The sequence below is a fragment of the Epinephelus fuscoguttatus genome, linkage group LG10 (genome assembly GCF_011397635.1).
Source record: "Epinephelus fuscoguttatus linkage group LG10, E.fuscoguttatus.final_Chr_v1".
NCBI classification, from domain to species: Eukaryota; Metazoa; Chordata; class Actinopteri; order Perciformes; family Serranidae; genus Epinephelus; species Epinephelus fuscoguttatus.
The window spans coordinates 31,402,127-31,417,924 of NC_064761.1; the positions used below are offsets into that span (position 1 = coordinate 31,402,127).

The window sequence follows — 15,798 nt, forward strand, 5'->3', positions numbered from 1 at the left end:
TTATTATGATCAAATCCTCTAAGAAGCCAAAACCAACAATGAATTAATTTGATCTAAATATAGCAATGGTGACGTAGTGACTTCCTGTAGCTGTGAACAGTTTGTTCATGTCGAAGAAGACTCAAAGAAAAAGTTGCTTCCCTTTTGCACTTTTGAGCCCCTGCAGCCCTCACTCCATCTCTCCTGTGTCTGTTCCTCATGTATGTACATACATACTAAGAACACACAATTAACATACACATTTAGTGCACCCAGTAATTACAAACAAATCTGCACGCTGTCTCTGTAATGGGCTAAATTCACAGTAGATTTCACAGGCTGTTATTAATTTGTCAGTGGACGAACTCCTGAGATCTTGATAACATCACAGATTTGCATATTTTTCCATCACATCCTAGTGGCTTTGGGAAGGAGTTGTTCGTAGTCACACGTGTTTAGGTTGGATTCAAAGATTAGCATATTGAATGAGTATTAGTGTCACATTGTCTGTGGTTTAGAGACGATGAGAAGAAGATCACTGACTCGCTTGTACACTCCATCTGCGACGACGATGCAGCAGAAAAGCAGCACTTCTCACAACCCAAGTGGGGTGGCGGCAGGTCAACTGGAATCTATAATTCAGTGTAAAGCATGGCTGGAGTATAAGACAAGAGCAAACAAAGAAAAGATATAGAAAGATGAGGAAAGCAATGGCAGGAGAATGAAACAGAGAAAAGGGTTAAATGTTAAAACATCTTTTTTTCTTTATTAATCTAAAGAGTTGGGTCAAGTTTTTTTCTGTGGCCCAAAATCACAAATCACATGTTTGCCTCAGAGCTCTTTACAATCTGTGTGACATATATGAGGCCCCTTAGACTGAGTGGGCTTTCAGACTGAAACAACACTTTCTTTAAATAATGTTACTTTGGTGCCGATGTGTGGTTGGGTGGTTTCAGGTCCTGATGAGACAGGAAGTGCAACTTGTGGTGCAATATGGTGTCCACGTTGAAAAGTAAGCTACCAGGATTGGCACATATTTGACTTGCCACCTTGGCGTCTTGCCAGAAGCTTTTGTGTTATGGCAAAAAGGTTGAGCCAGGTTCAACTTTTTTGCCTGATGACTCTGTGTTTTAGCACCCCCCCTCCACTCAATACAGAGACTCTTACTGGAGCAGTTGTCTGCCTAAATGTGGCCTTATACTGCATTCTTGTGCAGCATGGATGGTTGCATTTTCATAGTTGAGAAGTCGGGTTTGTTCCTACACTTTAAGTTGTGATGTGGAAACAACATGGATGCTATAAAGATGTGTTGTATTTTATTGTTTGGAGCATTCAAATAACACCTTGAGTTCAGTTTGAGGCCTTATGTTACAGTAATTTTGGGCGAGACTTCTGCTGCAACAGAAACGCTTTATCTACTAAAACTACCATTAAACTTCAATTAATAGCACGGGCTATTATTTGCTTAAATCACTAAAACCAGCAGGCCTATATTTGGGACAGGTCTTTAATTCACACAAAACCATTTCTCAGCAAAAACAGGAAATACAATCAAATTGTTTATTTAAACCACTGTGAATATTACCTGTATAAAAATTAGGCTTCAGATAATATGTCAGTTATGAATCATTAATTTGATCGAGCTCCAACAGACAGCATTAGAGAGAAAGAGAGTTATGGCTTCCTTACGGACAAAAAGAATATGAATAATTACAGTGTGATGGAGGTATGGACAAATCATTTGAGGTAGCCAACAGCCCGGTTTTATACATCCGAAGAATGTGCATAAAAAAAATGAACTGCTTGGCATCTAGACCAGGCGTCTAATTGAGAAAGGCCTTTATTTGCCGAAATGTGTAGCTACTAGCTAGCACATGTAGGCTAGTAAAAGGGACTGGGTGTTTAACTGGGACGAGGCTAACTAATCTTGGTCAGTCTGCGTTGACAGCAGTGAACGGTTACAACTTAATGCCGTGTTAAATATTACATGTAAGCAAAAACAAATTGGCATGCAATATGTGAATCATTGAAGTTTATTACTATCAACTGAACATTGACTTTGTCCAACATGTTTCTGTATATATGACGTCATCTCGGCAACTCCTATACAGTTATTGCTCTGGCTTGATGGGGCGTTCACATGCATTTTGCTAACTGGACACTTATTTTTTCAATTATTCCAACACTACATGAACGCAGGGTTAGACTTCTGATTCAGATAAGGAAACACAGCACAAGAAAAGGATTTAATTTTATGAGGAGAAATGATGTAAAGAGCAACTTACTGTGTCACCCTGTTTCAGCTTCAATGCACAGTCACATATTCGGAAAATGCATGCAAACCCAGAGCTGTATGAAGGATGAAGATTTATCACAAACACTTTGTTAAACATTGTAAACGTCTTGAAAGTGGGGACGTGGCTGAAATCCAGCTGAAAGTATTGTTGCCTTGTACATAGTGGGCAAAAAGTACTAAATCAAAATCAAATCACATCAGCTTTATTTATATGGCACTTTTCATACAACAGTAACACAAAGTGCCTCACAGAGGTTAAAAACAACAAAGATCCAAAACAGAAAACAAAAAGAAAAGAGAAAACCAACCCTCCCACCCCACATAGAGATACGTAAATACACACACACACACTAGCTATCACTAAAGAGACATGGCTGAGCACCGAGACCCGAGACAAGGAAAAAGCCACCAATGGGGGCCGTACACAGTGAGAGGGCCCACGGTCCACGGCCACAGGGAGACATGAGGCTCCACACCGAGGTGCAGTGCCCTACAGCCACCCAGGTCAGAGCGGTCTCCCGACGGCTAAAAGCTGAGGGACTAAAACAGTAAGATAAGATAAAAGGTATAAAAAGAACCAAATAAACAAAAAGCTATTTAGCTCATATTATTAAGTTAATAGCTAGGTAAGAATGATCTAAAACAGAGACATAAAATGCATCAAAACTAAAACCCATAGGCTAACTAAAATAACAAAAGATAAAGGTTAAATGAGATAAGAACGTAAAAAGAGGAAGGGTAAGAACATAAAAAATAAATAAAAAATAGATAACAGATAGATAAATCGGTTATAAGAGGAATTTAAAATAGATAAATAAAGAGATCAGTTAAAAGCTTGATTAAAAAGATGAGTCTTGAGCCTCTTCAAAAACATCAACAGTCTCTACTAAACAATGTTATGAACTTTTCAATAATTTTTTAAAAGAATTTGTTTTTGGTCTAAATGGCCGAATTTACCTTTTTTGAATTAACCTGTTTTCTCTGGAGAAAGGAAATGAATATTGTGATGATAGACTAGGACCAGAATCAGCTGATAGCATAATGAAGTGACTGTACATATAATTTACCAACTCAGGAAGGATAAAAAGGGCGTAATTTCTCTCCATGGCATCCGTTTCACATCATCAACACATGTAATGGAAACCTACCTGACCACCTTTCTATTGTTTGTACTGATTTCACTGGTTAATGATTACAGGGCATCAGTCGCTCAGGCTCAGGTGCATCTGAATGAAGCTGTTTGTGACCCACTGTGACCTCCGTACCTCCACCCGCTGCCGCACACTCTCACGATATCGAGCTGTATCTCTAAGTAAAATGGACAGTACAATATGCTCCCATCGCTCTGCCTCCCTCCTCTCTTTGAGCTCATCCTAAGCCACCGCCCAGTCTAATTCCAGCCTGCATCTCAGAGCCTGGAAAAAAAGGAAAACACAGAGTCATAAACACGCCAGATTAGGTCAGAGTTGGTTTCATAACCACTGCATGACCTCTTTACTCTCCCCCTCTTTTCTTTCTCTTTCCCTTTCTGTCTCTCTCACTCCTTTTCTCTTTTCTGCACTTTTCCTGTCCTCTCTCTCTTTCCTTCCTGCTCCTCTCCTTCTCCTCTCCCTGATCTCCACGTTCTGCGGACCAATCTGTCCTCTATTTGGCTTCACTCTCTTTTCCAATCTTCCCTATCCCCCGCTCTCTTTTTATGTGCTCTATCTTCACACTCTTTCGCCCACTTTATAAGGTCCCGTTGTACCTCTAAACTTCACAAGTCCCGTGCTCCTTGTATTTCCTTTTTTTTTCTCTTTTCGATCTTTTCTTTTTTCCTCACCCCGCTCGCACATAATTTATTTTCCATTTTCTGTGCTACGGCCATCTTAGTCACCAACTCTCAGTTGCCTGGCGTCTCAACGCGGCAGAAAGACATTTCATAACAGTATCTATAGCCAAGTCAATATACAGATGACTTCCAGCTACCATAAAAAAGACAGTGAGATTGATGAAAATAGCATGGTGGTGCCGTGTCCTGGTGGAGGAGAAAATACAGTCCATGCAATGCACTTTCAGAGTTGCAGGTTTACAGTAAATCCAACACATGATCTTTGTTGTTTTTGTCTCTAGCCAATCTCCTTTGTTCTGTTCCTCAAAACTTCACACAAATTTGGTCACAATGGCAAAAATTCATTAGCAAAGATACATCGCTGACTTCATTTATACGGGTATTTGTCTGAGAACTGTTGATATATCCTGACAGTAGTGCACGAGACAGATAATATGTAAACTTCTCCTAGTGCTCCTGATGGCAGTTACAAGAATCTCCTGCGCCTGAACAAATGCAACCAGTCGGGTCCTTAATGCATGTCAATAACTGCTCATTCATGTAAGACAAGTAAACAGAAGAAGACCAATGAAGAAAAGTGAGCTAAAAAAAATGGAGCCAAAAATAAAACAGTAAACATTAAGGTGGCTTGTCCGAGGTGGTGAGATCTACAGAACCTGGAAGAATTTAAAAGCGATGCCGACTCTGGTTTGGTTTAAGTCTTTCTTTTTGATGGGTTTTTATTTGTCTGTCTTCTTCTTCTTCTTCTTCTTCTTCTTCTTCTTCTTCTTCTATTGTGTATGCTGTTGTTGGTAAATGAAGGGATGGGCAGATTTTTTTATTGTTTCTCAGCCATTTTGTTTACAAAGCACCTCCTAAAACCATGCAGTGAAGATACTGAGCTTGACTAAGTGAGAGCGTGCTACGCGCAGGGCAGTGTCAGTGTCAGTGATTGAAATTGTCTTAGAGACTCCTGCTGCCTCTGATTGGTTGATTTTGTTCAGGTGCAACAGATTCCTGTAAATGCCATTAGGACTGTAAGGCCTCATTTACACTGGAAGCAATGCATTCGCGAAGTGGTCGCGAAGCGGGTCTAACAGCCCCTGGTGTTCACCCAGGAGGCCGGTGTTCGCTACCTGTAAGATTGTAATTCTTTTTTCCTAAACTCACCAACATGCTTTTGTTGCCTAAACCCAACAATGTGGATGTGTTTGCAAATTGTAACCACGTGTATGTATTCACACCGAAACCAAAGAGATGCGTCGCACAGTGGCTGTCCCGTCAAAATACAAACCGCACCTGAACAGTTGGTGGCGGTAGTGCACCATGTTTGCAAATCTCCAATAAACCCCAAAGAAGAAGTGAGCTTGGACCCAAAGCCCAGGTTGGACAGGTCCGCGCGCCAGTGATTATTCCAGCACATGGAGAATGAATATTTTGCACTACAAATGGGTAAGTAGTCTTTGTCTGCTTTGTATTACTAGCCATAGCACAAAAACACAAGTTTGCGTGTGTTGTGACCTCTCTTGGGCCACCGTAGATGTCAATTTTTTGTTGAATACAGCGACCATTCGCTTGTGACTCGCACAAAAAATCTGTGTCTCTTCTATTTTCAAGCTTGCTCGTGAATGCAGCTCAACTCAAGCAGCGCTTAGAACGGATGGGGAGTGAATGCTCTAACCTGTTAACATGTTCGCCGAAATGAAAATGCGAGTAAACAGCGACCGTTGGCAAGCGATACGCAAACGCATCACTTGTGGTGAAAATGAGGCCTTAGGAGGAGCCAGAGGAACCTGATTTTTCACAGATCATCTGTCTCATGTACTACTGTCAGGATATTGTCAGGACAGTTTCAGCAAACATGACAGAAAAGTTATTTTCATGAAAGTTACCAATTGTAGCTTTAACTTTGCTAATAAAGCTCATAGGGGCACTCCACCAATGTCACACATGAAGATGAATTTACTTGTCAGGATCAGTAGAACTACTCAGCCTGTGTTAAGAGTCATATAATGTTTTCTGTGGCTCAGGAAAGAGCTTTGTTAAGTTGAGACAACGATGATGTCATGGTGATGTTATCAGGGTTATCTCAGCTCAGGTACAGAAACAACAAAATGAAAGCCAACATTTGAAACTTGGGAATGTTTATTTGTGCGAGACATTGCAAAGGCAGGTAGGGTCTAGTGATAGAGTTGCATTGTAGGAAAGTAGGATTCTGTGTTTTTGGAGTTTGACTCAGGCCTAGTACGATACAATCCAACCAGGCAAATATAAAGAAAACTGAAAGCCAATCAGAAGCCTAAAAAAAAAATTAACAGAAGGCTGCCTGGCTGCAATGGTGCATCAAAGCACATTCTGATGCCTCTGTTTCTCAGTATAGTGGAAAAGTAATGTACATTTATGTGTTAACATGTAAAAAGTCTCATTAACAAGGTTCATTTTGGCCATGTCCGCCATTGCACCTCCTCCCAAAGGAGTTAACAGCGCACACTCTGAGGCAACAAGCCGAAAACCCAGTTTTTCTCTGTCTGCACTAAGAAGGGAGTTTCTGAAAATCACCACCCTGGAATGAGTTTTACAAAAGGTCTATTTTCAGTGACCCAAAACACAGTATTAGTGCATGGAAAAAGCTTTTCAAAAAATATCCTTGTACATGTGGAATGGGTCTCATACTGGGTACTGAAAATCAGGATAAATTAGGGTTGGGTTATGCTAGAGAAGAAATCATTTTTATGACTGATCTTTGATACAAGCGGCCAAAATGACATTCCTCCGTGGGGTGGCTGGGCTCAGCCTTTGAGATAGGGTGAGATGCTCAGACATCTGGAGGGAGCTCGGAGTAGAGCCGCTGCTCCTTTGCATCAAAAGGGGTGAGTTGAGGTGGTTTGGGCATCTGATCAAGATGCCTCCTGTTAGAGGTGTTTCAGGCACGTCTCACTGGTAGGAGGCCCCGGGGCAGACCAAGAACACGCTGGAGGAATTACATATCTCATCTGGCCTGGGAACATTTTGGGGTCCTCCAGGAGAAGCTGGAAAGCCTTGCTGGGGAGAGGGACATCTAGAATACTTTGCTTAGCTTGCTGTCCCCGCGAACCGGCTTCGGATAAGATGTTAAAAATGGATGGATAGTTTGATGTCAGAAATCAAATGTGTTTATTGCTGTTCTGAATGGGTGAGTGTGGGGGAGGAGGTATCCAAAGCTATTCAACCATTCAGCAAGCAGTTCTGACGGAGTAAACCGGAAGCTTTACCCTTTGACTCTCTTTCAGTGCTTTTTATGATTTATCTGTTTCTTGCATGTCCGCCAACTTTATGTAAACAAAACACTGAATACTGGAGTACTCTTCCACATTAGCTCTGGGAAAACATAGTTCTAAAATTAGGATCTGACTTGGATAAGATAAGATAAAATGTTCTTCTCATAATATAGCTATAAACAATGTTTGCAATTAGATTTTCAAGAATGTGAGAATTTATTTCCCTGTCGTCCCTTCCTCTTATTTATTCATTTCTTTGCATAATTAAACCTATTCAAAGTTGTGGAAATCTGGATCCAATATGCAGGAGTGACATCAATCTAAGACAAATTAATGAGACTGTATTAGTTTATTTTCCAACATAAGCGCTCCCAACTAATCCTAAAAATTACTCCAATCAAAATACATTTGTAATTCCAGGCTCACATGTTGTTAAGAATGATCCCGCTGAGTTTCACTGTGAGGGACTGGGAGATAAAACCACAGGAATAAAACCATACAGTGCAGCTTAAGCTTGGATAAGACAGGTCATCTAATTATAACTGGGCCAAAGGACAGCATGTACAGTATCAACACTCTTAAAGAGAATATTAGATAGTTGATGTCTTTATATGGTCATAATATCTAACCTCTGTATGTTCATAATGCTACAGTGAGAAATACAGAGAGGTATGTTTGCAATATGTGGCGTATATTACATATTATCATGAGCATATGTGGAATTTCACAATTTAGACCATCTGCTCAAAAACATATTGCATCATGCATATTGACGAGCTGACTACACTGGCATGTAGTTTACTACTGGGACAAATGTATTGGGGAATTCTCATGTGTATGTTTAGTAGAGCCGAAACTCTACTTCAGGAATGGATCTTGAGTGATTTATTGGCCATAAAATTCATTGATCACAGCTTTTCAGAAACACGTAATGTAACTCAGTTGAAAACTAACAGCGAGGCTGCCGGGCACGTTTGTGGCCAAATATTCTGTAATCTGTTGTGGTAATTTAATTAGTCAAGAAAGAATGTGATTAATCAAATCAATTAGATTGCACTATGAAACATAAATCATGTTTCCCCAGTCTCATTATCGACCTCGGGGTGGACGTGTGAGTGTGTGTCTGCGTGTCCGTGTGTGTATCTCAATGTGGCAACGTGTCCAAGTGTGACAGTGAGAAAATGTGGGTCTATCCTTCAGCAGCAACCATTTTATCTACAGAGGGTATCCGTCTGTGTGTTTGTGTGCATGTGTGTGTGTGTGTGAGTGAGTGTGTGTGTTGGCGTGTGCAGCTAGTGTACACTAGAGAGTAGCTGGAGAGGAGAAAGAGAGGGATAAGCATTTGCAGGCTGCAATTATGGGTAATTTTCCAACAGCAGCAAAATTAAAGCCCCCAAAACAAAACAAAGAGGGCAAATTTACTCCCTGGACGAGTCTGTCACTGATACACACAACACAGAGAGAGAGAGACGGAGACAGAGAAATGACTGTTACACATACAAAGCTTCAGGCAGCATCTTTAATACAAATATTGACAAGTGATGTTCGTCATGTTGTTGAGTCAGTTTGGTTAACGCAGAGACTCGGGCAGCTTCCTCATCTCTTTCCTTTGGGCCCTGACCAGGAGAAATCTTACTTGGTTGCTATGGCATCACATTAATCCAACCACACACGTCCTTTTATGCTCATGGTTGTATGTTGACGGCATTAGACCTGTAGTATCCAGCTTTAACAGAGCGAACCTCTGTAATGTGTACACTGTGGTGGTGTATATTTGAGCTAGACAAGATTTTGCCTTTTGCTCTACATTCTGACATTTCTGACACAAATGGAAAGAGTCTCTGTATGTTTGTCTGTCCTTCAATTTTCTCCACCAACATTCATCTGATCGACTTCACACTTGCATGTGTATAGAGTGCTGTGGGTTTTTTTGTAGGCTGACGTGGAAGTTAGTGTTGCCCTGGTTCCCTTGACAAAAAGCCAGTGGGATTTTTCCTTTGAATTCTGGATTATTGCAGAAAATAAGATCTGTGGCAAACAAAAGTTTATGATACTTACATGTGAAGATAATCTGCACAAATGAACACCCCTTTTTGTTATTTTTTTTGAAGCAGAAATGCAATCGCCCGAAGTAAAAAGCTAACATTAGGTTATAAACAAAATACCCACTGACTCTGAGACGAGGGAACTAGGAGTGCTAAAATGCTAATTTCTGAGTTTTAGGACTCATTCCTCCAACATGCTGTTGCTGAAAGGAAGTGCCAACCCAGTCTCACTACCAACTTATCAAATAACAATTCAGTAAGTTGCTTTCAGTGTCAGATATCCACCCGGTCTCACTTCGAAGTTGTCGCAATCCAGCGCTTGGTCAGTGAATTCTGGCATCACATAACGATAAAAAAGCTGTCCTTTCATGCCGGCATTATATGTGGCCATTCAACCAGCAGCATCAGGGTGAAACGCAGCGGGACAACAACGAAAATTAAAGCGGTGGAAGCCTGAGTGGGGCAGATGGGTGGGGTGGAAGATGGGTCTAACAGCCCCTGGTGTTCACCCAGGAGGCTGGTGTCTGCTATCTGTAAGATTGTAATTCTTTTTTTCCAGAACTCAACCACATGCTTTTGTTGCCTAAACCCAACCATGTGGATGTGTTCGCAAAATGTAACCATGTGCATTTATTGTTGAGGGGAAAAAAGATGTCAATTCATGGTGTTGTCCCAACGTAGTGCGTTTATTTTGAAAGAGACTGTATGCAGTCTCTTACAGTTCACACAGCGTCCCAGAACATCAACAACCAACGCACCCAGGGTACCTTGAGAGAATGCATTGCAGATATCAGTGCACTGAGGCATCCTTTAGCAGCAGTATGAGATGCACTGGGCACCTACATAGGGTGGGTGGGTCAAACCAACACTGGACTTTCACCCAGGAGTCCAATGTTCTTGTGAAACTGATATACAATCAAGTTATTTCAATAACAGAGTAGTGTGCTAGTATGTGTAGCATAATACACTAGTGAGGTATGTGATGTAGGTCACGTGACATTACATTACGTTAGCAACAAACACTTATTTTGAGCATAACCATGATGTTATTTTCTAAACCTAACCATGTACTTTTGTTGCCTTAAACATAAGGAAAGAAACCTAAAAACAAAGTTTGTTTTGCTTATTTTTTTGAGAAGAGACTACATTTAAAAAGTGGATACTGTACATTTCCTGTGAAAACAGACATTTATTTTGAGAAGACACAATAAATGTAACAAGCATAAATTGACATGCAGTCCCTGGATGTCCAAAACTGATGCTGTAGGGGTACATAGAACATCATATTCTAATGTGTAGGGTCACTGAACAAGCGCCAGTATTTCATTCAGGAGAGATTCATTCTGAGAGAAAAGAATAATTATTTAAATGTGCACATAAGTATGAGAAATGTGAAAAGTCTTTGGTGATTAGACCCCATCATGATGTCACCTGTTCCAGGAGGGTGGTAAAGATGAGAAGATTATGGATCCCTCACTATGGAGTCTAGACATTGGTGATGGTACTGGGAGTGGGATAGAGAGAGAACTGTGAATGGATATAGCATAAAGAAAATCTGCCTGACTGAACTTACACCAAGCTTCATTTGACAAGTTGGGGGTGAGAATGTGTTGGAAGTGCAGTAACTAGTGAGGGCTCTTGAGATTTGCACTACATATTTATTAGTAATGCATTATGGACACTGTTTGCAGTTTGCATTCAAGGCTTTCTGCCACACAGTTTAGGTTAAAATGAATAGATTTCTGCTAGAAAGGGCTTTTTGACCCTGAAGGCCAACTTCTCCCATTGATGAGTAAAGGTGTTATATCAACAGTTACATTGTATTGGGAGTTTCTCAATATTACTTTTCAATTAATTTTTATAGCATCCACCCATCATAGAAAATGAGGTTGACTGGAGCAGAAGTTGTGGGCTTTAAAACCAAAACTATGAGGCAAAACAAGCTCAAAAGCACACTGCAGAGTCAGGTGCTTATTCTCTATGGCAGGGGTCGGCAACCTTTGCTATCAAAAGAGACTCTTTTTTTTTGGCTATTATGCAGGGCACTATTTATGTTTATTTGAAACTTTAACTTTGCAGAGCTGGCATTTAAAGCAAATAAATCTGTCCACACACTGCTAAATTCTGAAAAGTCTCTGTCTGTATACATGTCTGTCCTTTGCTTTCTCAATAACTGTTCATCTAATTGACTTCCCACTTAGCGGTTGTATAGAGTGCTGAAGGGATGATGTTTTTTTTTGTGGGCTGACCAAGTTAGTGTCACCCTGGTTCCTCAACAAAAAGCCAGTGGGATTTTTCCTTTGGCTTTTAGATTATTGCAGAAAAATGTTTTGTTCAGTGAGCCAATCTTCACAAATGTACACTCCTTTTAGTATTTTTTGAAGCGGAAACACAATCGCCAGAAGTAAAAAGCTAACCGCTATCGATGTTTAGCAAATTTCAAGGAAAAGGTGCCAGTTTTAGGCTTCACATTTTTACAGTTCGAGAATGTAAGAATTTCTTTAGGCCTACAAGACTGAGAAAAAAAAATAATGAAAAAACTGTATAGTTTTGCTGCTGCTGGCTAACAGAACATCTGACGCTGGAGTGCACATTCAAACACAGGATCCATGTAATCGTTTTAACATTTTATTGCAGATAAAGCAGTTAAACAGTTGTGTGGTGGTCAGATGATGTTTTCCATAACAAGAAATATTAGAAAATGTTACTGCTCTAAATAATGATCAACAAAAATAATGATTATATTAGTAAATTAAATATAATTTACCCTCACTCGTGAACAAGACCCCGACATACTTGAACTGAGGCAGTAACTCTTTCCCAAACCGGAGGGGGCAATCCACCAGTTTCCAGCAGGGAACCATGGCCTTAGATTTGGAGGTGCTGACTCTCATCCCAACTGCTTCACATTCGGCTGCAAACTGCCCCAGTGCATGCTGGAGGTCACGCTGTGATGAAGCCAATAGAACCACATCATCTGCAAAAAGCAAAGATGCAATTCTGAGGTGCCCAAACCAGACCCCTTCCTTACCCTTGCTGTGCCTTGAGATCCTGTCCCTGAAAATCACAAACAGGATCAATGACAAGGGACAACCCTGGTGGAGGCCAACGCACCGAGAATGTGTTTGACTTTACACAGAATATGCGGACACAGCTCTCACTTTGGTCATACAGGGACCGGATGGCTTGTAGCAGCGAGCCCGGTACCCCGTACTCCCGTAGGACCCCCCACATGTCGTAAGTCAATGTCCGAACTCTCACCTACGGTCAGCTCTGGAGCTCTGGGTAGTGACCGGCGAAATGAGTTTCCTCCGTGGGGTGGCTGGGCTCAGCCTTAGAGATAGGGTAAGGATCTTGGACATTCGGAGGGAGCTCGGAGTAGAGCCGCTGCTCCTTCATGTCGAAAGGGGTAAGTTGAGGTGGTTTGGGCTTCTGATCAGGATGCCTCCTGCGCGCCTCCTGCTGGAAGTGTTTTGGGCAAGTCTCACTGGTAGGAGGCCCCGGGGTAGACCCAGAACACGCTGGAGGGATTACATATCTCATCTGGCCTGGGAACAGCTTGGGGTCCCCCAGGAGGAGCTGGAAAGTGTTGCTTGGGTGAGGGATGTCTGGTTTGCTCATCCTCCCCAGCGACCCATAAGCAGATGAAGATGGATAGATATCATTTAACTTATGTCATTAATGCATCCGATACGGTATTACTCTTTTTCATCTTTTAACAAATGTTTAAACTCAGGATTCTTAGAACAATAACACAAAACAATATGCTAACTTTAAATAATACATACAGGATTAACAAAGTCAAATATTATAAAAATAAAAAGTCCATGTGCACTCACATCAGTTCTCTTTGGTCCACTCGGTATGTTTGGAGGGAAAAAGGAGAGTCACAGGCCTGAAGGGTGGAGTTTTACAGTCTTGGGGGAGTGGTCTAGCAAGGTGTGCAGGTGATGCAGGAAGGGTGGAGACTTGTGGTTTAACAGTTAGTATATAAAAAAAACAACAGCTGTTAGTCATTTCCATTTTTGTCAAAGCTACAGGGAGTTGCTGGAGAGGGGCTGAATGTGGCTCCAGAGCCTCAGGTTGCCTACCCCTGCTCTTTGGGTTTGTCACCACCAGCAACACTTCTCACTCTGTCATTTGATCCACTGTTAATATACTTGATATTGACTGGTGGAGCCTTATCTTGTTGGTTTATGAGGTTTTCATCAGAGCGAGTATTTGTTGTTGAAGACAGTGAAATACTCAAATTTGAGTTAGGGGTGCAAACAATATACTATAAGTCAATATTTTGTCTTCCAAATGTAGATTAATTCAGCCTCAAGTTCTCACAAGCCGGCTCTGAGAAAGAAGAGCAATAGAGAGTGAATTCGGGTAGGTGTGACTCATCCTGTTCGGAGAATCACCAGAGCTGAAATTATAAGCTGGTATGCATATCAATGAGAACTGAGCTACCATGACAACTCCCAATGATCTGAATATTCCTCACAACATGTATACCTTATTACTCGTTTAGTTTTCACACTTTGGCGGGAGGCATATCAGCATTTTACACAAGCACTGGATACCTGGCGGTGTGAAATGTTAGTATTGTTACTGCAGTGTTTTCAGTGAAACATCCCTTTAATGCTCTGTGTGTCTCCCAGAGCGAGGTGATAGCAGAGAGCAGCCACGGTGCAGAATAGGGGTTAATTAACTAAACCTCAGTGTCACTGCACATCTCCTCTCCTCTCCTCTCCTCTCCTCTCCTCTCCTTTCCTTTCTTTGCTCTCCTCTCCTCTCGTGCCCAGGGCCACTTTTATAGTTGATGTTGTTTCCAATGACACCAGAACGACCATCATTAAAAGCCAGCCAGCATATAGCCCTTAGCACAGTAATCCCATCAAAAGGAAACAGGGTAACAACCTCTGTCTAATCCTTCATTAGCCTAGCTCCTCCCCTCACATCCTTACCCCCCCTCTCCACCAAAGCACCAGTAATTAGCTTAGCACTAACGAGTCGCCAGAGGTAGCAATAGTTCATTTCAGCTGCTACAACTCATGTTAAAGTTCAAACACACGGCTGGAACAATGGCATACATTGCCATTTTTTTATTACTCAGTATCACATGCGCCCCAGCCACTCCCAGTGAAGACAACTGTAACTGATTACCTTTTCAATGTCAGGAATCATTTTAGCAATCAAACATGACATTGCTCTGTTATGAATCCATCTAAAAATCAGGCTGAATCATTTATAACTAGAAATCTATCCCAGGATCCTGTAGTAAAGGTAGGTGAGAAACAATAATATAGTTCCCTGTGTCATGGCCTTTGAATGTGCCCACTCCACCGACTTCAAGTTGACTGATTCGTTTGATATTGTAACATCAAACAGCAGTTTCTTGGTTGAAATAAAAAATGACCAATGAGCGCCATGGGGGGACTTGATCAGCTAATCGGTGCCAGATTGTCCTACCTGATGGAAATCGGTTCGAGCAATCACAATGTCAGACCGCAGAAGGAAACAGGGTGTTATAAGTTGACTGATAGCTGGCAAATAATGTGGTATTAATGCTCATTTACAGTAAAAAAAATGGAAGGAATTAATTTATTTGTCTGATTCCCAAAAAAAGACATGATTCTTTTGCTAATTTAGAGGCAATTTTGCAAATTACTGCCGTTTAAAATGTCTGGTTTAATAATTGCGTTTGAAACCATGTGACATAATGAGTAACATGATAATATTCAGTTATGCTAGTGGCATGACTCTATGGGACGGATTGCTATGAGATTTGGTACGAACATTCATGGTGCCTTGAGGATGAATCCTGGTGACTTTGGCAATCCAGTGTTTTTTATTCACGTGTCATCCTCACTCCAAAATTTTTATACCTCCAAAACTTTAGTTCATGACAAAATACCCGCAGAACTATTCCCATCAGCCTCAACTGTGCTCTGTATTTACTGCTAATTAGTAAATATTAGCATGCTAACATGCTACACTACCATGTTAAACACTGTAAAAAATTATAGGTATCTGCTAAATCAACATGTCAGCATTGTCATTCTGATCATGTTAGCATGGTGACATTAGCATTTAGCTCAAAGAGCTGTTGTTCGGTCCGTAGATCTATTAGAGAACTGAATATGGCACCACCACTCTCACCCAGTGCCACTCTGGGTTTTGCAGCAAAGAAATTCCTCTGTGGTCATTTTCCCTATAGACCACCATTTTCAAAGAGACATCTTTAAAAAGTTGTCAGAACAACTTGAACTGCAAACAAGGTCAGTTATTTGTCTTTATGTTGTTAATTTTTGATCCATGGGGGTGTTATATTTGTAAAACCGTAGTCACAATGAAGCCTAAAGTCTGTAAGCCAAGCAGAAATGTGAGGGTGGAGCCAACAGGAGAAGCACGACTGTGCATATT

At 41.2% G+C, this 15,798-nt stretch overlaps 1 protein-coding gene and 1 long non-coding RNA gene across 2 annotated transcripts in view; one reads left to right on the forward strand and one right to left on the reverse strand.

Moving 5' to 3' along the window:
* Positions 1–15,798, reverse strand: part of zgc:92140 (uncharacterized protein LOC447854 homolog) — a 670,238-nt gene that overhangs the window by 247,481 nt on the left and 406,959 nt on the right. The window lies entirely within an intron of this gene.
* The window catches only part of LOC125895444 (uncharacterized), a 39,205-nt gene continuing 28,864 nt past the window's right edge, over positions 5,458–15,798 (forward strand). Inside the window, exon 1 of the long non-coding RNA XR_007450177.1 lies at positions 5,458–5,537. This is a non-coding gene — a long non-coding RNA (uncharacterized LOC125895444). The remainder of the gene's footprint in view (positions 5,538–15,798) is intronic.